At 46.2% G+C, this 23,895-nt stretch overlaps 5 non-coding genes across 5 annotated transcripts; 2 read left to right on the plus strand and 3 right to left on the minus strand.

Moving 5' to 3' along the window:
* The first annotated feature begins 3,434 nt into the window (after nucleotides 1-3,434).
* On the plus strand, nucleotides 3,435-3,516 carry trnas-cga (transfer RNA serine (anticodon CGA)). Its single transcript has one exon. It is a non-coding gene; the product is annotated as a tRNA-Ser (tRNA).
* Nucleotides 3,517-5,034: 1,518 nt separating this feature from the next.
* On the minus strand, nucleotides 5,035-5,108 carry trnan-auu (transfer RNA asparagine (anticodon AUU)). The gene has a single exon. It is a non-coding gene; the product is annotated as a tRNA-Asn (tRNA).
* Nucleotides 5,109-8,998: 3,890 nt separating this feature from the next.
* Nucleotides 8,999-9,113, minus strand: trnal-caa (transfer RNA leucine (anticodon CAA)). The gene is made up of 2 exons: nucleotides 9,076-9,113; nucleotides 8,999-9,044 (listed from the first exon to the last, which is right to left on the minus strand). It is a non-coding gene; the product is annotated as a tRNA-Leu (tRNA).
* A 2,913-nt stretch (nucleotides 9,114-12,026) lies between these two features.
* Nucleotides 12,027-12,109, minus strand: trnal-caa (transfer RNA leucine (anticodon CAA)). The gene has a single exon. It is a non-coding gene; the product is annotated as a tRNA-Leu (tRNA).
* Nucleotides 12,110-17,328: 5,219 nt separating this feature from the next.
* trnas-cga (transfer RNA serine (anticodon CGA)) lies at nucleotides 17,329-17,410 on the plus strand. Its single transcript has one exon. It is a non-coding gene; the product is annotated as a tRNA-Ser (tRNA).
* The last annotated feature ends 6,485 nt before the right edge of the window (nucleotides 17,411-23,895 follow it).

Here is a 23,895-nt window from a genome sequence, read left to right on the forward strand (position 1 = left end):
GAAATGTGTTCCGGAAGTTGAACACATTCAAACCATCAGCCACCTCTCTCGCTGGAAGCGATTTCATTCTGCTTGCATCCCTTTCCCTTCTGTTTTCACCTCGTTAAATGGACAAAAACAATTGTTTTCCCTGTCGGTACCACCTGAGGAAGTTGCAAATCACCGGCTATTGATTAGTTTTTTTCTATTTTAGTTCACCTGTGAGTAAATCTGAATCTGTGGTGATATCAAACGTAAAGAGCGGAGGCGGCGGGAGAAGGGTTAGAGGTGGTGCAAATGGAGGCGAAGAAGAGTCACTAAATCAGACGGAGTTGTCACTGCGGAGAATCCGTTCCTGGATGCGGTGATACAATGTTTGGAAGTAGACAGCGCAGTGAATCTGAAGAAATGAGCAGAATCTGAAGCAAATCCCTTGCCAGCAGACGAACAAGAGAAGTTAATGAAAGCAGTATCTCATCATTACAGCTGTGGGACAGCGCTAGGGCTCCGTGGCTTAACTGGTCAAAGCGCCTGTCTAGTTAAACTCCTGGGTTAAACTCCCAGCGGAGCCTTTCTTTGTGGGGTGAGTTACCGTGTGATGAAGGCGGGTTCCATGCAAGCACCGCCGTTCATGCAGTTAAACATAAAACAAAAAGCAACAGAAAAATAAAAAGCCTCCAAGACGCTGCAGATCTGTTGGTGTCTGCCGATCAAGAAACAGGGCGAGCGGTTCAACCAGATGACGACTCCGAAGGCTTTGCTTTCCGTCTCCTTACGTTTTTGCGGTGTGCTGTTGGTGCAGAGTGACAATCGTTTGCAAACGCGGCCGTGTCCTGTTTCTGCCCTTGCCCTGTTCCTGTTGACAAACGATACCACCGCTACCCATCCCCGACCACCGTTACGCGAATCTTTTGGCTCGAAAGCCGACCAGTTCGCTGTGCATTTCAAGGCACAGTAAAAGCAGCGCTGCAGATATGAGCTGGAATGCGGATTGATATTGAATGGCTTCACACTCACTTGATTCGGATAAATACTGGCCACAATCTCTACCTGGCCACAATCTCCTAAAACAACTAAGGACAGTTCTTCAGTCTTGCAATGATATAATTGACACAGGCACTGCAATCTGTGACTTCTTTAGATTTTGTTCAGCAAATCATTTCCCAATGCATTTTCATACTGCAGTAGGTAATATTGATTGCAGCGAGTATTCGCCCAATGGCAGTGGTGGGATTCGACCCACGCGTCCGTGGAGAATGGAACCTTCTTCAGGGCCTTAGACCGCTTGGCCACACTACCGCACAACGAAGTTGTTTTTCGTTCATTACCGAACAAGGCTCATTGGTTGAACATGTTAATCTTGCAAATTCTGTGTCCTTAGTGACGGCATTGAAACTCTTGGTCCCAGAAAGAGTGTTTGAGGCTTGATACGTCTTCCCGTTTCCCAAGCTATCCAATTTATCTTCAAAGTTGGCCGGAGGGAGCAGTGGTAAACGGTTGTCACTTCAGAGGGCCGGGTGGCAGACCACGGGGTTTTCCAGACGCCAGTGTACGAACGCTACTTTCTCAACGTCGACATGGGTCTCTTGGGTGACAACGAAATATTTCAGCGGATGCAAAGAATGAATCAGGACCCTATCTACTTTTCTTTTTCCTTTCAGTGTCCTTTGAGCAAGGACAACAAGATGTCCATAAAGTGACCTCTCAAAGTTCTTCATCTCAATGACGCAATCCCACCTTCTGCGGTTTCGCATTGCATATGATATCACTCATATTGGCAGCGATTCATTAAACCTCTTCTGGAACCTCACTGGAATATTCACAACCGTTCTAAACTGTGCGATCAGATATATACGCAAACGTCCAATATTGGCCGATGTTTTCATGAAGTATTCATGACTAAATAACGTTTAGCCGCCGTTACCTTCTCTGCAATCAGAAAAAGATGCAGCACACCAGAAACTGTGCCTTCTGGGTCCGGGTTGTTAATTTAAAGAAGTACTCAAGATTACCATTTCGAAACGGAGTTTACGCGGGGATGAAATACCACATAAACTGTCAACTTGCCGATTGTGAGGGGACAGATTCCGGTGAAATGTGACATTATTTCCTAAACTATAGAAGAAAAATTTGTCTATTTTTCTTCAGAACATGTTTGAATTACAATGAACAGAATGCTAGTGGCTTTTCAAAATTGCAACATCAATGGAATTGAAAAAGATACGTAAACTAAAGACAACAAAAAATATAAACCTTGAACCCACACACAAACATTCGCACTCATCGGAAAGAGCGAAGGGCCCCCAGACGCTGCAGAGGTCACGGGTAATCAGACTGCCTGCATAATTCTACATTCAGACAACCCCGCGAACGAATCAGTCCCCTTTTTTTCAAGTATTGACCTCCCCCGCTTTTGAAATAAACAAAGGGTCAGTACCCTCAAAATTTTCCCCAACAGTTTCACAGACTCGGACGCTCTAAGAGAAAATAACCACCTCCTTTCCGTGTTCAATTTAAAGAGTCGATTATTTCAAACCATGACCTGAAATTCCACATTTTTTCACATCAGGTGCCGTCAGCCCCCACTCGAATTCTGACTTTGTTGCAACGAATTCGGACAAAATGTCGACTCTGGTGGGACTTGAACTCACAACCTTTGAATTACTTAGTCATACATTATGAGAAGTCTAACACTCTTTTAATTGCGCTACAGAGCCCACAGGTGCCCGTTTGGTGCATATAGATAATGTTACTGAAAAAAAAACAGCGGATTTCGTAAAACGCAGATTCGCGTCCGGTCCCTTCATTCGTTCACTGACGAAGCGACAAAACCTGTCCCACAGTTGCCCTACTATTGCAGCACCGGATTCCTCGATAACATTTCGCAAACAATTGATCGACACGATTCTCCGATGACGCAGCAGGAGTTTTGAATCTGCCCGGAAGAGACTAGCGTGCGTGTCTCCTCTTGCAGAGGGCGCCGCACAGTAAATCTTCTCCAGCGGCTCTGGATACTCGGGAGAGACCCATTAACACACTGCCAACTCCTGCTTATTGACTACAGAATTCAGGAATCCTTTCAATTCCTGCAGGAATAAAAATAAGATTGAGAACAGAACCCACAATGTGTCACTGCTGATGGCCACCATCTCAGACTGATCTGCAGTGTTTTCCCTTTCTCATGAAACTCCAGTTAAAATCTCTGAATGGATGCACATTCTCAAATCGTTCCCTGAAACAGGCATCCTGTTGCAACATTTATCAGTTGAAAGATGGAAATGGGCAGAAAATCTCATGGTGCAGAAGGGCGACTGATATTCCGTGAAGATGGATGGAGATACCAGACTATTGAGCAGTGAAGGTAGCGGAAGAACAACAGAGGAAGCAGCAAATTAAATTAACTCGGCTGTGACTGTCGTAAGATGGATCAAAATAGAGTAAAATAACAGACGGAAGCTGCGATGGCCGAGTGGTTAAGGCGTTGGATTCGAAATCCAATGGGGTTTCCCCGCGAAGGTTCGAACCCTGCTCTCAGCTGGTTTAAGGTTACAGTGAATTTTCACACCGAAAACATCGGCTGAAAATCATCTGCTTTTGCTATTAAATCGATTGCCTTCCACTGTTCCACTGACGCGTTTGAGGAGGCACGGTAGCACAGCGCAGTTACAGCTCCAACGACGAGGGTTCAATTCCCGCCGCTGTCTGTAAGGAGTTTGTCCGTTCTCCTCGTGAATGCGTGTGCTTCTTCCGGATGTTCCCCATTCGTTCCACTTTCCAAGATCGATCGGATTGGGAGGACGACATGGGTGTGTTTGGGTGCCATCTCGTTAGACTTGGAGGACCAGTTACCGTTCTGCATAATTAAGATTTAAAAGCATGTGGGGAAAACGAGGAATCAACCTGTGTTCACTGGGAGAGAAAATAACTGCAAACTACTGGATTACGAGTAAAGAAGTCGGAACATGTTTGCCACGCCCAGGTAGTTGGAATACCCTCGAAACCATGCTTTAAATCATCGCCTCATTCAATTGCAAAACACCGCTTTATCACGTAACGTGGTTCGCTTTCAAGTAAATGACACGTTAGAAGTCCAACGCGTCGTTCGTTACGCCGCCGAGCCCAGATGCATTAGACCCGATTTCTATCCTCACCTCATCCTGTCCGGGTGTGGTGTGTAGTTCCGTCATTGACTATGTGGGTTTCCTGCATGTTCACCGGTTTCCTCCTGTGCTCCAGGGACACGTGGGTTCGAAGCTTAACTGGCCACCGTAACGTGTCCTTATTGAGTTGCTAATGGATAGCATCTGGGTATCCTTAATAGGAATATGGGACGAATAAAGAAAGATTGGCATATGTTGGTGGTGAACGTTTCTTGCGGTCGCTTGAGGCCGAAAGGATTGTTTTCCTGCTAGATCCCTCCATGCCTCCGTGACTTAATCGCTGCAACTCTCACGTTTATGAAGCGCATTTTGCTTTATCAGCATCATAGTCAGTGGGAGAATATTTCAGAAAATCACCGCGGACCCATTAAATGAAGAACAAGCATTACCAAGAAATAATGATTGAAATCACAATTCGTTTCCAATTTCCATTCCAATGCTTATTGTTCGTGTCCAAATATTTGAACATAAATTGATTAGAAGACATACTCCTGATCAAATGTGGAATTGTGCTAAAATAAATGTAAAAAGGAGATATGATGTGTGGACGGAGAGGAAATTGAAGTTTCAGAACTCTCAGACGTCATCGACACATGGAACCTCACTGTCTTTGACCAACAGCAACCCGGCATTCCCTGGCGTCAGGCAGCACCACTGTTTCTTACTGTTTCTTTTATTTTTATGTTTTTTTTCATTCTTTTGATTCCATATTTTCCTTGATATTCTTATTACAAATATAAATTTTAGATAATCCACATCCCATACAAAATGCATGTAAATATTAAACATTCAGCAAAGTCAACACCATTTCAAGCTCTCACCTCTGAGGGAATGGTGATTTGCTGTTTCAGCGGCTCCGGAAATGTAAAATGTCGGGGAGAAAACTTTAGCTCATCGTACCTGGGTGGGCTCGAACCACCAACCTTTCAGTTAATACCCGAAAGCGCTGGTCCATTGCGCCACAGAAACAGCTGGTGACAATTGTCATCGACAGACAATCTCACGGTGTAACGACACAAATCAAAAACTTAATTCCGTTCTCCTATTATGCGCTTTCCCTGCTCATTGATTGCACAAGGTGCCTGTCCCTTTACAACGCTTACCAATCGATGGATTAGAATCAATTAGAATTAACCATTTAATTTCCCGTGTCACGGCCTCTCGACGAATCGTGGTTCTCTGTAATTTCCTTCAATTAACGAGTTGGTTATATTTGATTCAGAGTCGTCTCCTCGTGTTCCCCACAGAACTGCAAAGCAGCTGAGTGTCAGTTAAAAGAAAAAGTGAGAGCGATAAAGAGAAGGGAAGTGTCAGAGAAGGTCCGTCTGAAGGTGGAACAAGGTGGAAATTGGTAGAGAACGGAATGGAAGATCTGACCTCTGTGTTAGGGAGCAGCACCAATGCAATCTTCGATGTACTGAAAGAGAGTTGGGAGAGGGCTCAAGATGGCCTGAAACAGATCTTTATTCTCCTCCTTGTTTCCAGGATTCAATGTCTCAAATAGAGTCCTGAAGTTATAAAGCGCGGTAAAAGGCCTTTAAGCTCAATACGTCCTAGATAACGAATAAAAAAAAACTGATATCGTCCAATTTTCCTGAGTTGGGCCCAGATTCCTGGAAACTTTTCCAAACCATGTAACTGTCTGAATATGTTTTAAATTTTTACTTGCACCCGCCTTTCCACTTCCTCTGGCAGCCCATTCCACACACACCACTGTCTGCATGAACAATTTTTCCATCAGATCCCCTTCAATCTCTCCTCTCACCCTAAACGTATGCCCTCCATTTACAGTACATGCAACCCAAGAAAAAGAGACAGTAACAATCCAACTTATGTGTGGCCCTCGTGATTATATAAACCTCAATAAAGTCACTCCTGGGCCTCCGAAGCTCCAAGGGAAAAAAATCACAGTTTATCCAGACTTTCCTTAGAAATGAAGCTGCACAGTGACGGCAACATCCTTGTGAATATTTTCTGCACCCTCTGCAGGTTAACAACACCTTCCCTGCAGCGTGTCGACCAGACATGCACACTGTTCCCACGTGCGGCTCACCAACTTTATGTACAGCTCTAACGTGACGTCCCAACTTTGTACTCAGTGCCCTGACTAATGCGAGCAAGCGTGACAAACATCATTTACACCAACCTGTTTGTCTGCGTCGTAGAATTCCGGACACTATGTACTTATACTCTGAGATCTCTCGGTTCTTCAACACTCCACAGGGAGCTCTCGTTTACTGAGTCGGTCCTAGCCTGGTGTTACATCACAAAATGCGACATTTACCATCCCAAAATGTGGAACTCCACTGGTCACAACCTTCCAATATAAAATACAACACTCCACTACGGGACACCGACTCTTACCACCACGCCAAATTGGCATCCAGTTGACTCTTTCCAACTGGGTCCCATGTGATTCAAACCTCCTGAACAGCCTACCACGCGGGACATTTTCAAAGGCCTTTCTGAAGTCAATATTCCTATAAATGTCCACCGTTCTCGCCTTATAGATCTTTGGGGTCATCGCTTCAAACTTCAATCAAATTCGTGAGGCAGTTTCCTCGGCACAAAGACGTCCTGACTCTCGCTGTTGAGTCTTTTCCTTCACAAATGCAGGTCGATCGTGTCTACGGAATACCGTCAAGTGACTTTTCCATCATGAATCGCTTCACCGGCCAGCAGTTCCCTGGCTAATCCTTGCAGCGTTTCTGAAGTAAAGATTCCACACCAGAATCCTCCCATTTTCCGGTAGCTTTACCGTGGTCAACGACGTTCCAACAATCTCTTCCCGGGCCCGAGCAATTACTGTTTTGCCTTTCCACAATGTCAAGCCCGTTGTCAGGCCCGGGAATTAACCACCATTATATGCTTTAAATCTCCCAGTGCATCTTTTTTTTGTCAAGTGGATATGATCGAAGACATCACTATTCGCTTTTCTGAACGCCCCAGCTTCCATATTCTACTCCATGGTAAATACCGGCAAGAGATTTCCATTTTAGACTTCTCCCATCTCCTTTGCGACGCCACACAAAGATAACCTTCGTGATCCTTAAATGAACATTCCCGTCCTTGTTACCCTTTGCTCTTCATATACAGAGAATAACTGAGGATTCTGCTTGACCTTTCCCACCAATCCTGTCATATCCTATTTTCGCCCTCCCGATTTCCCTCTCGTGTGCTCCCGCATTCCTTATGCTGCTCGAGGGAGTCGCTTCATCCCAGATGCCGAGACGTCATTCATTTTCCTGACTTTTCTCAATTCTCTGCATCAAACATCGATCACTATTTCTGACAGCCTTAACCTTCATTCGAAAAGGAATTGTGAGCTTGATATATTAGACCGGTAAATTCTTTGTGTCGACTGGTAAAGACCTTCCCATTCTTTTCCCATTGATAACTCATTCTGTTCCTCACCGCTGCTGATGAACAGAGCTCAGTCGTACGGACTGTAACCCACTCGGATAAGATTGGGCCGAAATGAGAACGTGTAAGATCAAAGAGCGGGGCCGAAAGAGAAGACGAATTACATTGTCAGTCGCAGTTCGGGGTAAAGAAAATAAAACATATTATTTATCTCTCTCTCTCTCTCTCTCTCTTTCTCTCTCTCTCTCTCTCTCTATCTATCTATCTCTCTCTCTCTGCTCTCTCTCTCTGTTACTGAGTGCAGACATTCATATCCAGCCAAGTCACCAACTGTTGTCCGGAATACCGAGTTTCTGAGTTCCCGTCATGTTTTTCAGTCCTGTTCTGTAGCTGGGTCTATGGAGAGCATAGAGAAACCGAGGTGCCCTCGTGCATGAAACCACAGAAGATTAGCAGTGAGGTGTATTAAGTATTTAGGAAACCAATTGGCAGTTTGTCGTTTCTTGCAAGGGGATTGGAGATCAGAAACACATAAATTCAGTCACTACAATTGCATAGGTTTGTGAGGCCTCCCCTGGAGTAACGTGCACAGTTTTCCTCTGTTGCATCGTGACGGGTATGGTAGCATTAATGCGGCTGGGAAAGCATGGACTAACCAAACTCCCGGGATGAACGTGCGTGCTGAAAACAACAGATGAATTTAAAACTGGACTGTTTAGAATATCATGAGGGGTGGCCATTCTGTCCCGTGTGAGGTTCCAATGAACAATGACTGAGTAGATGTTGAGATGCGTCCATTTGTCAGAGAGGAACTGTTGAGGAAAAATAATTGCAAGGATTATCCTTTAAGACTGAGGTTAGTTTGAAGGTCTTGACGAACCATCGTCGCTCTCTGAAATCTTCCATGACGCAGAGTTGTGGAGGTTGACACTGGACTATGTGCAGAGGACATGGATATATTTCTGAATGATCAAGGAAATCGTGACCCTGTGGAACTGGCAAAGAGCAGAAGTTGGGGCCTGGAGCAAAGCAGCCAGGATCATATTGAGTGGCCGAACTGTTGGCACCTCCCGCTGACGTGTCAACCACAAGGCGCGTCTCCGAATTCTCTTATTCAACAAGTCGTGAAACCCACGGGACCGAGCTTCCCGGTGAATATGTCATTTAGAACGGTACTTAAACTGTGAAACCTCTGTTCCCACACTTCATTTAAACAAAAATGTGAAAAAAACTGTCACCGCCAACCTGCGTAAATGGCACCAACATTACTCTGTCCAACCAATGAACAGTGGTGAGAAGATGTCACAGACTGTCCTCTCCAAAGTTCCTTCACTGATCACCGCCCGCACCCTGAGTCCGCTACATCCCGAGCCGCTGTGAGAAAACCGGCTGTGATTTTTAACTTTTTTATCGACTCAAACAACTCCGGTCCTGTAAACAGGAATTAATTGACGGCGATTGGAAACGTCAAAATTACAAATCTAAAAATCAGCAGATGTCAGGAATGGGATTCGAACCCACGCCCCCATTTGGAGACCAGAACACCCCCGTTTCAACGGAAGGACTTTCATTACTTGAGTCTGGCGCCTTAGACCACTCGGCCACCCTGACAACCCTGTATAACCTTCTTCACATCTGGCACAAACGGTTTTGCTTGAGAACAGACCAAAAGCATGTGTTGATATAAGGTTGAGCAGGATAGTTTGAAACTGCAACCTGTCCTGCCTAACTTTTATTCGGTGATATTTAATATTCAGCCATCAACTCACCGAAGCATTTCACGTCAGATGCCACGAGAATGGGAAATGTGAAATCAGTACCAGGTCGGGCCATGTACAAGAACGTTATTCAGTGGTCAGCAGTGGCCGGCAGGACCAGATTGCTCATTATATGATGTCTTGTGGAGGAATGAGATCCACTTCACGTCAAAACCCGGGCAGTGAGACGTTTTGTCGCCTCGAGCCCTCGGCCATATCCTGCTCGCTTCTGCCGCCTGCTGCCAGTGATCTGCAACAACTCCGGCCTCAGAACCAGACCCGAAAGTATCTTGAGGCGAAGGACCAGAGCAAAACTTCCAAAGCCGAAGGAGCAGGATCAGAGGGCAGCTCATGTCCTGTGGTGGACTCGGTCAGAACAGTAGGCAAGCATGACTGGATCCAATACAGGGAGAGGTGAAGGATCATAAATCATCACCACGTGCACAGCACAAACAAAGTCAAGGTCCAATTCACCCCTCAGATGGCGAAGATCCAGTGAGTCTTTCAGTTCCTTCAGTTTGGCAATGAATGAGACGGTTGACATGAAAATCTTGATGAAGTTCGAAAACATAATGAAGTCGAACCGGCAAAAAGAGATGACTTGTTTTGTCGGAATATAAATAGTGCATCTACCATCTTCAAAGGAAACCGCAGCCGTATGATGGGCCAAACTGCCCTCGCGATCTGGTCACCTGAAACCGAAGGATGCACCGTTCTGTCAATGGATCGAGCCAACAGGTGGACCTATTTCTTGCGGTGCAAATGTCTGCCCTAATGTATGAGGCATGGGGAGTCCTGGCTGTACGTTAGAATTATCAGCGGCAGTTGTCCGTCTGGTCCCTTTGTCTAAAATCGTGAGCGCTGCGAGCAGGGTTCGAACATGCGTGGGGGATTCCCATTTGATTATCAAGTCCAACGCCTTAACCACTCTGCTATCGCAGCTCTGCCTGCGTTTACTGTTACATTATATCGGAGCTACGGTGGTTGAGCCTGAAGTGTGGGCCTAAAATGCTTTGTTGCAGCCAGAGAGAGCGAGCAGAAGGTGAGTCATGGGCCCGATACCAACAGAACTCTTGTGCTGTTTGGAGATATACTTTCTGCACTGTTAGTTCAGAAGGTGAGGGTGGAGAGAAGTCATTATCTTCTGTACCGAGAATGAACGAGTTTTCCACTGCATGGATTAAAGTGGAGTTCTCGGCGCCGTGAGACACGGACTTTCATTCACAGTGAACCAGACGCTTGTGTCTCTTCAACTTCTGAATGCAGTGTGATGGGCAGCGAACGTTACGGCCTCCTCGGCGTTTCAACCATTCCGGTGATGTTCAACACTGCCGTCAAGTCCATTCGTTGTTCCACTGGATTCCACCATGTGAGTAATTCGTCATCGGTCAATTCTGAAATATCTTAATGTCTGCAGGATGGTTAGCGACGTGGTGTCACGATGAACGACACCCTGGCTGAACACTTTGGACCATTCGTCAGTCGGTCAGAGGAGAATCGTCGACTGCGCGGATTTGAAGCTGTTTTCATAAGGGATGTTCCCCTGATGGTTAATTTACTCGACGTTCATGAAGTTGTCAAGTTTGTGTTGATTTGAGTGATATGATGCTCTCTTCACACACTCGCTGAAAACTCCTCTCCATGGAGATTGCCTGCACTCTTTGAAATCGATAGTTCTTCGCAAACATTTAGACACAATGTCACCAACGTGAAATAAAACAAAACCATTTTCTCTGAGAAACAGCCGGCTGGTATCTGATATCATAGAACTCAGTTCACACACGAGACTGCAGCAAAAGTGGGCCTTTGATCTGTGAACTGAACTGTTTGAAAATATTCAGCAACACTGAAAGCTGGGCTAGAATTATCTCTTCCATATGAATATCAAGAACTGTGTTAGTTCATTCAGTTATGAATTGTTCATGTCGAACTACGACGGACCCCAACTCCTTGGAATTCAGCGAAATGTGCGCCGACCTTATTCAGACAAAAAGAAAGAGCCTGACAAGGCAGATGTTGGGATGTTTCAACCAGTGTCAGAGTCACACGCAAGGGGATGGCACTCTAAGATGTAGAGCAGGTCACTTGAAACTGATGTACGTAAAATTTTCTTCACGCACTGGGTGCTGAAGCTCACGAATTCTCTGCCCCTACGGTTAGTGGAAGCTGGATAACTGGAATTATATGAAGTTGGGTGGATGAATATTAGTTGGATCAACAGAAGAGGGATTTGGATAAATAGCCCAGAAAAAAGTTGGGACCAGGACCAACTGGCTCAGCTCCGTCTCACATTCCGCTCCGTTACCTCCATTGTCATTTCACTGAATCTGCACGTCTTCCGTCACCTAACTGTCTAACTCTTCCTCTCCTGCACTGTCTGTATTTATCTGGTTTTCAGTCTTCCGCTACTTCAGAGCTTACAGAAGCATTCTCATTCCCCAACTGTCCAACCCACCATTCCCCCCTCTGGGCTGTGCCTGCATTCACTATTGCCATCAGTATATTGCTGCATATTTGGGAAACAACGGATGTGAAGATGGGACTCGTGAGTGAGGGAAAGCTGGACGATAATCTCGCTGGCAGTCGAGAGGACCAGAAGAAGATCTCAAAGGGCGATAGAAAGAAAAAAAAAACAGTACATTGGGGAAGACATGTGTTCTGTGGAAGGACAGGGTTCTTCAATGGCCGAAGCTAGGATGGGGAGAGGCAAAATTGGCGACCAGTGGGAGAAAGCAATGAGGGAGAATCAAGATTTAAAATGCGTAACTGTCAGGAGTGGGATTCGAACCCACGCCTCCAGTGGATACTGCGAATTGAACGCAGCGCCTTTGACCTCTCGGCCATCCTAACGACCATCGGTAGCGACACGACTAATTTCATTGCTGCAGCCAATGAAAAGATTAAGGTGCATTCATGGTACCGGGGTTGGGTTCGGAGAAAATATAAACTTCGTTTTCAGCCCGGTGCGATATTTGAGAAGCAAATGATTAATTTATTGATCAACGGACGGGCAGAGAATAGAAGGAAATAGGCCACGTGAAAGCAGATTGGATTAGTTTAACTTGGCGTCGTGGTTGAGAAGATGTAATGGGGTGAAGGTCCTCTCCATAGTGCTTTCCTGTTCTGCATTGTACATAATATGTCCCCACATCTGATGTAGATCAGATCGATTATCACTCTTTGACATTAACTCACCGAACTGATCCTTCGCACGGGTTCACAGCGGGCCAGGGCAACCAACAGGTGACCAACACTCTGTCCTCACAACTTGGACTGAACGCCGCCGTCTCCATGTCCATCCGTCCGTCGCCGTCTGCCATCAAATGTAACCTTGCTTCCAGAATCGGGGTAGCCGGGCCTGGCGATACCGAACGTGTCCACCAGGTTCCAACCTCGAGACCGTTTCGGAAGGAAGGAAAACGTGTGTTTAAGGTCCTACCACGATGGTTATGGAGGTTCACTGTGGTATCTCCTCCACTGCGATCTCACCTGCTGAATGTGCAGCAGACTCCGCCTTCCTAGCAGTAGCTGCTCCCGACAGTTTGAGGAGCTCCACCCCGATGTTTATGAGACCGTTTGCATAAATACATCACAGACAAGATACATGAAATAAAATGTTAAGTGAAACGAAAAGGCTACATTTTGTTTTGTTGCCTACGAGGGCAGGGTGACTGAGGTTAACGCGGCGGGGGACACTGCTCGAAACCGACGTGCCTGAAACGCGTGTGTTTGAATCAGACGAGACTGTTGTGGCGGAGGGAGTGAGCGACAAAATATAAGCAAAACCACATTGGTAAAACAACCGCGATAGGACTCGAACCTGCAATCTACTGATAACCTCGCCTCAAACACCGAAGTCAGACGGCTACCCATTAGGTCACAAGGTCGCCCCCTATTCGAAACGCCAGAGAAAGAGCTGAGAAACCTGCTGGGGCCGATTTCCTGCGAGAGAGAGAGGAGGAGGGACACATTTCTCAAACACAGAGAATTAACTGCTGTCAACAGGTTCCCCATGTGGAATGATTCCGCAATTAAGCTTAATGCACTTACTACCTGAACAGCGTTTTCATCCCTGTTGGGAAATTAGAAAGCTCACTTCTCCTGCCCCGCCCCTTGCAGCTGACAGATACAATGCGGTCATGACGGCTCAGTGAAATGGATGGAGTGAGCTGCTTCAGCGTCGAAATTAATTGCGAGTGGGGCGGAGTACTTCAGGCAGATATCACGTTCCCTTATCCGCGGGTCATCTGCAGCACCACACGACTCCTCTTATCAACATCACAAGTGCAAAGTGTCATCCGCCGGAGCTGACCAAGAAATGAGTGAACAGAAGTATATTTAAAGCTCTGCAGCACCAAGAACTGTCACAAATTAGGAATCTTTAATTACCGAAATAAATGAAGTGAAAATAGTCAAAAAGGGAAGCAGAATAAGTATAATTATGCAACTTTGTTACACATCCTAAGAACATAGCGAAATGTAAATTTTGTCATTATTAAGATTCTGCACATGTCCGTCTTTCGCTGCTCACACAGAGGGGAAACAACGGACGGAATTATGTCCAGACCTGGTTGAAAATGCGATGTCATACTGCAGAGTGTTTGCCTGCGTCAGTTCCAGGGAAATGTATTCCCGAAGTTGAACGCATTAAAACTATCAGCCACCTCCCTCGATGGAAGCGATTTCATGCCGGTTGCTTCTCATTACCTTCTCTTCCCACCTCGTTAAATAGACAAAAACAATTGGTATCCATGTCCGTAGCACCTGAGCAAGTTGTAAATAATCGGCTATTGATTAGTTTATCTATTTTAGTTCACCTGTGAGGAGTTCTGAACGTGTGGTGAGATGAAACATAAAGAGCGGAGGTGGCGGGACAAGGGTTACAGGTGGTGCAAATGGAGGCGAAGGAGCGTTCAGTAAATCAGGCGGAATTGTCACTGCGGAGAATCCGTTCCTGGATCGGGTGATACAATGTTTGGGAGTAGACCGAGCAGGGAATCTGAAGAAAACGTACGAAATCTGAAGCAATTCCCTCGTCAGCAGTCGAACAAGAGAAGTATCGCAAGTTGCATCTCATTATTACAGCTGTTGTCCGGTGCGAGGGCTCCGTGGATGAACTGGTCAAAGCGCCTCTCTAGTAAATAGGAGGTCCTGGGTTCGACTCCCAGCAGAGTCTTTCCTTTATGACGTGAATGCCCGTGTGATGAAGGCGGGTTCCATGCAAGCACCGCCATTCACGCACCTCCAAACATAAAAGAAAATGGAACAGAAGAAATAGAAAAGCCTTCAAAACGCTCTAGGTCTCTTGGTGCCTGGGAGCAAGAAGCAGGGCGTGCAGTTCAACCAGATGAAGTTTCCGATGACTTTGTCATCCGTTACCTTGCGTTTTTGCGGTGTGTTGTTGGTTTTGGGTGACAATCGTTTGCAAACACGACCGTGTCCTGCTTTGTGAAATTGCCCTGGTCCTGTTGACAACCGATCCCGTCCCGCGTTGAACAGGTCATTTCGACTCGAAGGTCGATGAGTTCGCTCTGTATTTCAATACACAGTAAAATCAGCTCTGCAGATATGAGCTGGAATGCGGATTGATATTGCACAGCTTTGTTTCCATTTGCTTCGTAGACATACGGACCACGATCTCTACCTGTCCACCATCTCGCACAACAACTACGGACTGTTCTGCAGTCCTGCAATGATATAATTGACACAGGAACGGTGATTGGTGACGTTTTTAGATTTTTTTCGGCATATCATTTCCCAATGCATGTTAATACTGCAGTGGGTAATCTTGATTTCAGTGGGTATGCGCCCAATGGCAGTGGTGGGATTCGAGCCCCACCTCCGTGGAGAATGGAGCCTTACTCCTGCGCCTTAGTCTGCTCGGCCACATTACCACACAGTTGTTTTTCGACCATTACATAACAAAGCTCATTGGTTGAACATGTTAATCTTGAAAATTCTGTGCCCTTACTGAATGCTTTGAAACTCTTTCCCAGAAAGTGTTTGAGGCTTGATACGTCTTCCCGTTTCCCAAACTTTCCAATATCTCTTCAAAGTTGGCCGCAGGGAGCAGTGGTAAACGGGTGTCACATCAGAAGGCTGGGTGGCAGACTCCGGAGTTTTCCAGACGCCAGTGCAAGGACGCTAATTTTCACGAATATTCTCAGTGTCGACATGAGTCTGTCGAGTGACAATGATATATTTCAGCGGATGCAAAGAATGACCTCACCGCCTCATCTACTTCTGTTGCTCCGCTCAGTGGCCTTTCGGCATGGACACAAATATGTCCATAAAGTGACCTCTCAAAGCTCTTCATCTCGATGATGCAATCCCACCTTCCGCGGTTTCGCTTTGCATATGATATCACTCACATTGGCAGCGATTCAAGAAAATCTCTTCTGGACCCTCTCTGGAATATTCACAACAGTTCTAAACTGTGCGATCAGATATATGCACAAACGTCCAATATTGGCCCAAGTTTTCATGAAGTCTTTATGACTAAATAACATTCACCGGCCGTTGCCTTCTCTGCAATCAGAAAATATGCACCACACCTCAGAAACTGTGTCTTCTGAGTCCGGGTTGTTAATTTAAAGAAGTGATAAAGATTACCATTTCGAAACGGGGTTTACGCGGGGATGAGGTACCACGTTAACTATGCACTTGCATATTGTGATGGGACAGTGTCCGGGTAAATGTGACATTATTTCCTGAACTATAGAAGACAAATTTGTCGATTTTTGCTTCAGGATATGTTTGAATTTTAATGAACAGTATGCAGGGGGCTTTTCAAAATTGCAACATTAATGGAATTGAAGAAGATGCGTAAACAGAAGAAAACAAAATAATATAAAACTTGTACCCACACACAAACATCCGTACTCTTCGGGAAGACCGAAGAGCACCAGGACGCTCCATCATTTAATGAAGGTCAAGGGTAATAAGACTGTCTGCTTGATTATGCATTCCAGACAACCCTGTAAACGTATCAGCCCCCTTTTTTCAAAAATGTTTCTCACCCGCTTTTGAAATAATGAAAGACTCAGTACCCTCAACATTTTTTCCCAACGGTTTCACAGACTCGGACGCTCTAAAAGAAAATAATCACCTCCTTTCCGTGTTTAAGCGAACGAGTCGATTATTTCAGAGCAGGACCTGAATTGCCAGATTTTCTTACATCAGGTGACGTCATCCCCCACTCGAATTCTGACTACGTTGGAACGAATTCGGACAAAATGCCGACTCTGGTGGGACTCGAACCCACCTTTGAATTACTTGGTCACACATTATTAGAAGTCCAACACGCTATCCATTGCGCTGTTGAGCCCACAAATGCCCGCTTTGGTGCATATAGATAAAGGTACTGAATAAAACATCGGATTTCGTCAAACGCAGACTCGCGTCCGTTCCCTTCATTCCTTCACTGACGAAGCCACAAAACCTGTCCCACAGTTGCCCTCCTATTGCAGAACCAGATTCCTCGATAATATTTTGCAATTGATCGGCACGAATTTCTGATGACGCAGCAGGATTTTTCAGTCTGCCCAGAAGAGACTCACTTGCGTTTTTCCTCTTGCAGAGGGTGCCGCACAGTAAATCTTCTCCAGAACCGCTGGATCTTCGCGGAAGAGCCCATCTACACCCTGCCCCCCCCCCCCCCTGCACATTGACGGCAGAATTCAGGAATCCTTTCAATTCCTGCAGGGATAAAAATAAGATTGAGAACAGAACCCACAATGTGTCACTGCTGATGGCCCCCTTCTCAGACTGATCTGCAGTGTTTTCCCTTTCTCATGAAACTCCAGTTAAAATCTCTGAATGCATGCACATTCTCAAATCGTTCCCTGAAACAGGCATCCTGATGCAACATTTATCAGCTGAAAGACAGAAATGGTCAGAAAATCTCATGAAGCGTAGAAGGGCGACTGATATTCCGTGATAATGGATGGAGATACCAGACTATTGAGCAGTAATAGAAGCGGAAGAACCGCAGAGGAAGTAGCAAATTAAATTCACTTGGCTATGGCTGTCATAAGAAGGATCGAAATAGCGGAAACTAACAGAGCGAAGTTGCGATGGCCGAGTGGTTAAGGCGTTAGATTCGAAATCCAATGGGGTTTCCCCGCGCAGGTTCGAACCCCGCTGGCAGCGGGTTTACAGTTATAGTGAATGTTCACACCGAAGAGATCGGCTGAAAATCATCAGGTTTTTCCGTTAAATCGATTGCCTTCCGCTGTTCATGTGACGTGTTTGAGGCGGCATGGTAGCTCAGCGCAGTTACAGCGCCAACGATCAGGTTTCAATTCTCCTCACTGTCTGTAATGATTTGTCCGTTCTCCTCATGAATGCGAGGGCTTCCTCCGTCTGTTCCCGATTCCTTCCTCCTTTCACCTTCCAAAGACTTTCGGGTTGGGAGGATAACATGGGTATGATTGGGCGCCTTCTCGTTCGACAGGGAGGAACTGTTACCGGGCTGCTTAATTAAGGTTGAAAAGCATGTGGGGAAAACGAAGAACTAAACTGTGTTCAACAGGAGAGAAAATAACTGAAAACTACTCGATTGCGAGAAAAGAAGTCGGAACATGCTTGCCAAGTCGAGGGTAGTTGGAATACTCGCGAAGCCGTGCTTTAAATCACCGTGCCATTCAATTGCAAGACACAGTTTCATCACGTAAAGTGGTTCGCTTTCAAGTAAATTGCACGTTAGTCCAACGTGTTCTTAGTTGCGCCGTCAAGCCCAGACGTATTAGACCGGGTTCAATCCTCACCTCAGCCTGACTGGGTGCGGTGAGCAGTTTCGTCTTTAACAATGTGGGTTTCCTGCATGTTCACCAGTTTCCTCCTGTGACCAAAGGACACGTTGGTTGGAAGCTCAATTGGGCACCGTAATGTGTCCTGATTGTGTCGTTGATGGATAGCATTTGGGGATCATTGATAGGAATATGGGACGAATAAAGAAAGATTGGCGTATGTTGGTGGTGAACATCTCTTGGGGACTCAGTGGGCCGAGAAGCCCTGTTTTCCTGCTATATCCCTCCCTGCCTCCGTGCCACTCGTCTCTCCACTACCTCTGGCAGCCCATTCCACTAAGAAAACCGCCAACTGTGTGAACAAATTGTCCAACAGATCCTCTTCAATCTTTCCACTCTCAACCGAAAGGAATTATCTTCACTTCCAGTCTATCTTACCCACGAAAAAGAGAAAGCAATCATCCACCTCATCTATGCCCCTCATGATTTTATAAACCTCCATGAAGTCACTCCTCAGCCTCCGTTGCTCCAGGGGAAAAAGTCCCAGTTTATCCAGTCTCTCCTTATAAGTGAAGCTGTCCAGTCACGGCAACATCCTTGTGAATATTTTCTGCACCCTCCAGAGGGTAACGACATCTTCCCTGCAGCGAGTTGACCAGAATCGCACACAGTTTTCCAAGTGCCGTCTCACCAACGTCACTTACAGCTCGAACATGACGTCCCAACTTTGTATTCAGTGACCTGACAGATGAGAGCAAGCATGACAAACATCGTTTCCACCAACCTGTCCACCTGAGTCGTCAAATTCCGGAAAATATGCCCTTATACTCTGATCTCTCTCGCTTCTACAACACTCCACAGGGACGTCCCATTTACTGTGTAAGTCCGACCCTGGTTTACCATCCCAAAATACGACACTTGGCACGTGTCCCAGTTAAATTCCATCTGTCATTCCTTGGCCCACATTCCCAGTTGATCGAGGTCCTGTCGTGGTCTCAGATAACCTTCATTAACCCACCAATATTCATTTCTTCCGGACGGGTAATAAAAATGCCACCCTAATTTTCATATCTATCGTTAATATAGATGTGACAAACAAGGGACACGGCACAGATCCATGCAGAATTCCACTGGGCAGATGCTTCAGCAAAAAAACAACAGGGGCACTCCACGACCGGACACTGACTCCCAGCACCACGCCAAATTAGCATCCAGTTGACTCGTTCTCAGTGATTCCCATGTGATCCAAACTTCCTGAAGAGCCTACAACGCAGGACCTTTGCAAATGCCTTGTTAAATCCATAATCCTATAAATGTCGACGGCCCTAGCTTTGTCTAACTTCGTGGTCAACTCTTCAAACCTCAGTCAAATTCTTCAGGCAGCTACCTCGGCACAAAACCGTGCTGACAATCCCTCTTGAGTCCGTGCTTCCTCAATGCAAGTAGGTCCTGTCTCTCGGAACACCTTCAAGTAACTTCCCCATCATGATTCGCTTCACTGGCATGTAGAGTCCTGGCTTGTCCTTGTAGCCCTTATGAAGAAAGCGTGCAACATTAGACACCCTCCCGCATTCCAGTTGCTTTCGCGTGGTTAACGATGTTAAAAAAAATCACTGTGAGGGCCACAGAAATATCTTCCCTGCCTTTCCTCAATATCGTAGGCTACACGTTGTCAGGTCCGGTGACATAAACTCCATTGTGTGCTTTAAGACTCTCAGTGCCTCCACTTTTGTCATGTGGATCTGATTGAAGACGTCACGATACGGTTTTCAGAACGTCCTGGCTTCCATGAACTTCTACATGCTGAATGCAGACGAGGCGTATCCATGTAAGATCTCACCAATCTTTTCTGTGAGTCCACACATGGGATCCTTACATGGATATTCTCTCCCTTGTTACTCTTTGCTATTTATATCCACAGAATATCTTAGGATTCTCCTTGACCTCATCCGCCAAAGGTCAATTATGTCCCACTTTAGTCCTCCTGATTTCCCTTTCAAGTGTACTCCCACATTCCTTATACCCCTCAAAGGATTCGCTTCCTCCCAGTCGCTCAGTACTCATTCATTGCCGGAAAATTCTCAATTCCCCTTGTCAACTAACGAGTCCTATTTCTGCCAGCCTTGCTCTTCACAAGAAAAGGAATTGTGAGCTTGATTTCTTCCACTGTATCAGTCACCCATCTGTGACATTCGCTTGTTTATTTTCCCTCTGGGACTGGAGCGCATGCTCAGACTCACATGTTGGACTTTCTGCTCTGCGTTTCCCAACTCCGACCTTTCATTTGACTGGGTTTTTTTTATCAATGTTCTCACCCTCTAACTGCTCGCATTCTATCATTGACCAGATAATCTTGTTTACAGCCAGCCCCGAGGTCAAAGTTCATTTGTAGGGCATCGACCAGAAATGTCAACTATCCTTTGTTCTTCAAAGATGCTGATTGACCCGCTAACTTCCTCCAGCCGTTTGTTTTGACCGCAACGTCACCCCAGTTTGACACTGTCTGTGACATCCCACTGCCACACACTCACTGCACAAAAATCCTCGGCCGCCTTTTCTGCTCTGTCGATGGATCTAGGGCCCGTAACACTGACTTTGTTTGTCTTGCCGCAGATCTGGCTGATCACCGGACATTTCCAATAGTTTCTGTTTTTGAACTGTGGAAGCGCGGACGAGCAGCGCAAGGCTTTTCAGCGGAGCTCAGTGGCTGAATCATACTGGATTCAGAGGTGTTGAAAGTGCAGGAAGTGCACAGATCAAGTGTGAGGCCGTGATCGTGTGGTGATTATTACTCTGCGTTGTGCCCGCAGCAACATCGGTTCGAATCCGAGTCACGGAAGATCGTCGTTTATACATTCGGCATTCAACGCTCTCCTTTTGCTGAAATTCCGGCCGACGATTCTCAAAGGGAGTACATTTTCGTGTATCACCAGCAGCTTTCCCGTCGGCGTATGAAGTCAATCGCCACATTTCGAGCTGAATCTTCCCGACAGATCAACAGAGACTAAAATGTAAACGGAATCTCTGGGTATTGAAGTCAATAAAACAACACGGATCGCCGCCCGCGCCCGCGGAGTTCACTTTACAGAAGCAGCCGGACAGCCTCAGCAAAAGCGCAGCATCGATATTGTCCCACAAAATATCTCTCCGTAGAAGCCGTGCTTGGGAGCCGCCTTACGCTGACTCTCTTTATTGAACAGGACGATGTCGGTCCGCTCAGACACTGACTTGGGGCCGGCTCTTCAAAGACGCTCTTCGTGAAAAGTTCTTGTTAGTGAGTCAGTGCCGACTGATAATTCTTTCTCATTTTCTTCCCATTTATAACTCAATCTGTTCCTCACTATTGCTGATGTAAAGGGCTCAGTCCTGCGGACTGTGAGCCCACTCTGATTGCACGGGGCCCAAATATCCCAAATTTGACTTTATTGAGGTCACGTAATATCAAATAACGTGACTTAAACAGAAGACGGATTGTGTTGTCAGTCGCAGTTCGGGGTGAAGGACAAAACCTAATATATAAAATATTGAGAGGAATAGGTAAATTAGACAGTCAGCGCCTCCTTTCCAGGGCACCAATGGTCAAAACAAGAGGGCATAGCTTTAAGGTTATGGGTGGGAGGTTCAGGGGAGATGTTAGGAGGAGGTTTTCACGCAAAGAGTGGTTGGTGCATGGAATGCACTGCCTGGGGTGGTGGGGGAGGCAGATACATTGCACAGGTTCAAGAGTTTGTTGGATAGGCATATGGAAGAATGTGAGATAGAGGGATATGCGGGAGGAAAGGGTTAGACAGTGTGAGGGTGGTTTGATGGACGGCACAACATGGTGGGCCGAAGGGCCTGTCTTGTGCTGTATCGTTCTATGGTTATTTATTTATCCCTCTGCCTCAGCCTCTCTCTCTTACTGAGTGCAGGTATTCATACCCAGCCAACTCTCCAACTCTCGGTAACCAGTAAACGTCCAGTGATTTTCCGGAATCGCCACGTTTCTGAGGACCTGGCATGTCTTTGAGTCCTGGTCTGTCATTATGTCTCCATTCTTTATACATCCCCAACTTCCACACATCTCCTGTGAACGCTGGACCCAGTGCTGGTCTGTCTGTCCTCAAAACTGCCTGAGTTGTTCATTGGCCAGAAACTGCAGGTCATGCCCCATATGACCCCAGTTCCAGGCGGCAACAGTTACCACACCCACCTCTCTCTTTTCCAATGCCACTTCATACGGAAACGCAGATATTGTCAGTGGCTCGAATTTGAATGTATACAGATATCTTGTGGGACAATATTGATGCTGAATCGGAAAACAGATCTGAGCAAGAGACACAAAGGGAAGCGGGGTTGAAAAGTGGGTGAGGGATAGAGCTGGGAATGGAGCGAGCGAGAGAGAAGCGGAGGGTATATGGAGAGATGGGACTTTTCTTGTGAGACAAAGACTGGAAGATGACAAAAAGCAAAATCAATTGGAGCTCGAGTATGCCGCTCGGCCAGTGGAGCTCGCTCCTTCATTCAACAATGTTTGGTTGATTTCAAGACAATTTTCCGTCCTTTCTCTTGTTCCATGATTCCTTCAGTTTCCAAAATTCGAACTCTCTCTGTGTCAAATGCAGCCATTAACCGAGTTTTCACAGCTGTCGCATGGAAGCATTCATCTGAATCGAGATACGTCTCCATCCTTCAGCACTAAATAACCGTCCCCTTCGGAAAGTGACAGATTAAAATAGACAGCAGGAGAGAGGAGGAGTAAAGGAGTTCATGGAAACATGGCGAGATAGTGAGAGAGGGAAAGAGAGAGAGAGGGGAGGAGATACCGCAAACGTGATGAATATGTACTGTAAAAGGTCAGGGCTGTCATGTGACAGTGACAAAACTGACCCCTCTGACTGGGATGAAACTATAGAGCACATGGCTGAAAGCGACACCACTGTCAATCAAGGTTTGGGTCCACCCCACTTGGTAAACACCTTTGTCCTTGCTGGACCACTCGGATTGGTCTTTGCGAGCACCTTTGTTCCTGGGCACACCTACCATTGACCCGTTTAAACACCTTTGTCCTGCTGGACCACCCAGCCTCCCTGCAGTATAAAAATGCTCCATGTTTGGTTTTCTATCTCTCAGTCTCTGAGAATGTTGAGGTTGGCTGTGCACTACTTCAGAGCAGTTAGTTCAGGACTCCCGAGACCAAAGAACACATGTTTGTCAAGAATCAGGGTGTCCAAACATTGTCCGGTTTTTCCTTGATCAGTTGTACCCAGTTATTGCGTGTGTGTGTGTGTGTGTGTGTGTGTGTGTGTGTGTGTGTGTGTGTGTGTGTGTGTGTGTGTGTGAACCTCACCCCCGTTGCGATTTACCTCCTCATTCGCAATCTCCTGCTTGAGAGTGTTTGAGTGTGCATCTGTTCCCATTCATTCCGTCCACGCGTTTTTTCTTTGTTAATAAACCATTTTTAAATTACAAAGACTGTGTCCGGACTTTTATCTTTAAGATACCAAAAGAACCTTTCTCACAACTAAGGGTTATTTGGATAAACCGAATTTGGTTTAACCGAATTAAGTGTCCCAACTTCAGAGCAAAATCTGTTGTCTGCTGTTTTCAAGGCGAATGAGAACGGCAAGACGAGATCGCCTGGCTACCTGGAGCAGGATCCAAAATCATGTTCTTACGCAGGACTGAACTGGGGACCTTACGTCTTTGAGGCAAACGTGATAACAGCTACACTACAGAAACCACGCTGATCTAGGATATTATTTTACATAAAAATGCAATCCGCAGGACATTGCCAACAAAACAGCGGGAGGGAGTTCAGTGAAGGCGGTCAGTTCTGGGAGGAAACAGAAGCTGGGGAAAGGTTTCAATGTGTTTCCACCAGTGTCGGAGAGTGACCGTCAGACT

Source organism: Pristis pectinata, chromosome 14, assembly GCF_009764475.1.
Source record: "Pristis pectinata isolate sPriPec2 chromosome 14, sPriPec2.1.pri, whole genome shotgun sequence".
Lineage (NCBI taxonomy): Eukaryota > Metazoa > Chordata > Chondrichthyes > Rhinopristiformes > Pristidae > Pristis > Pristis pectinata.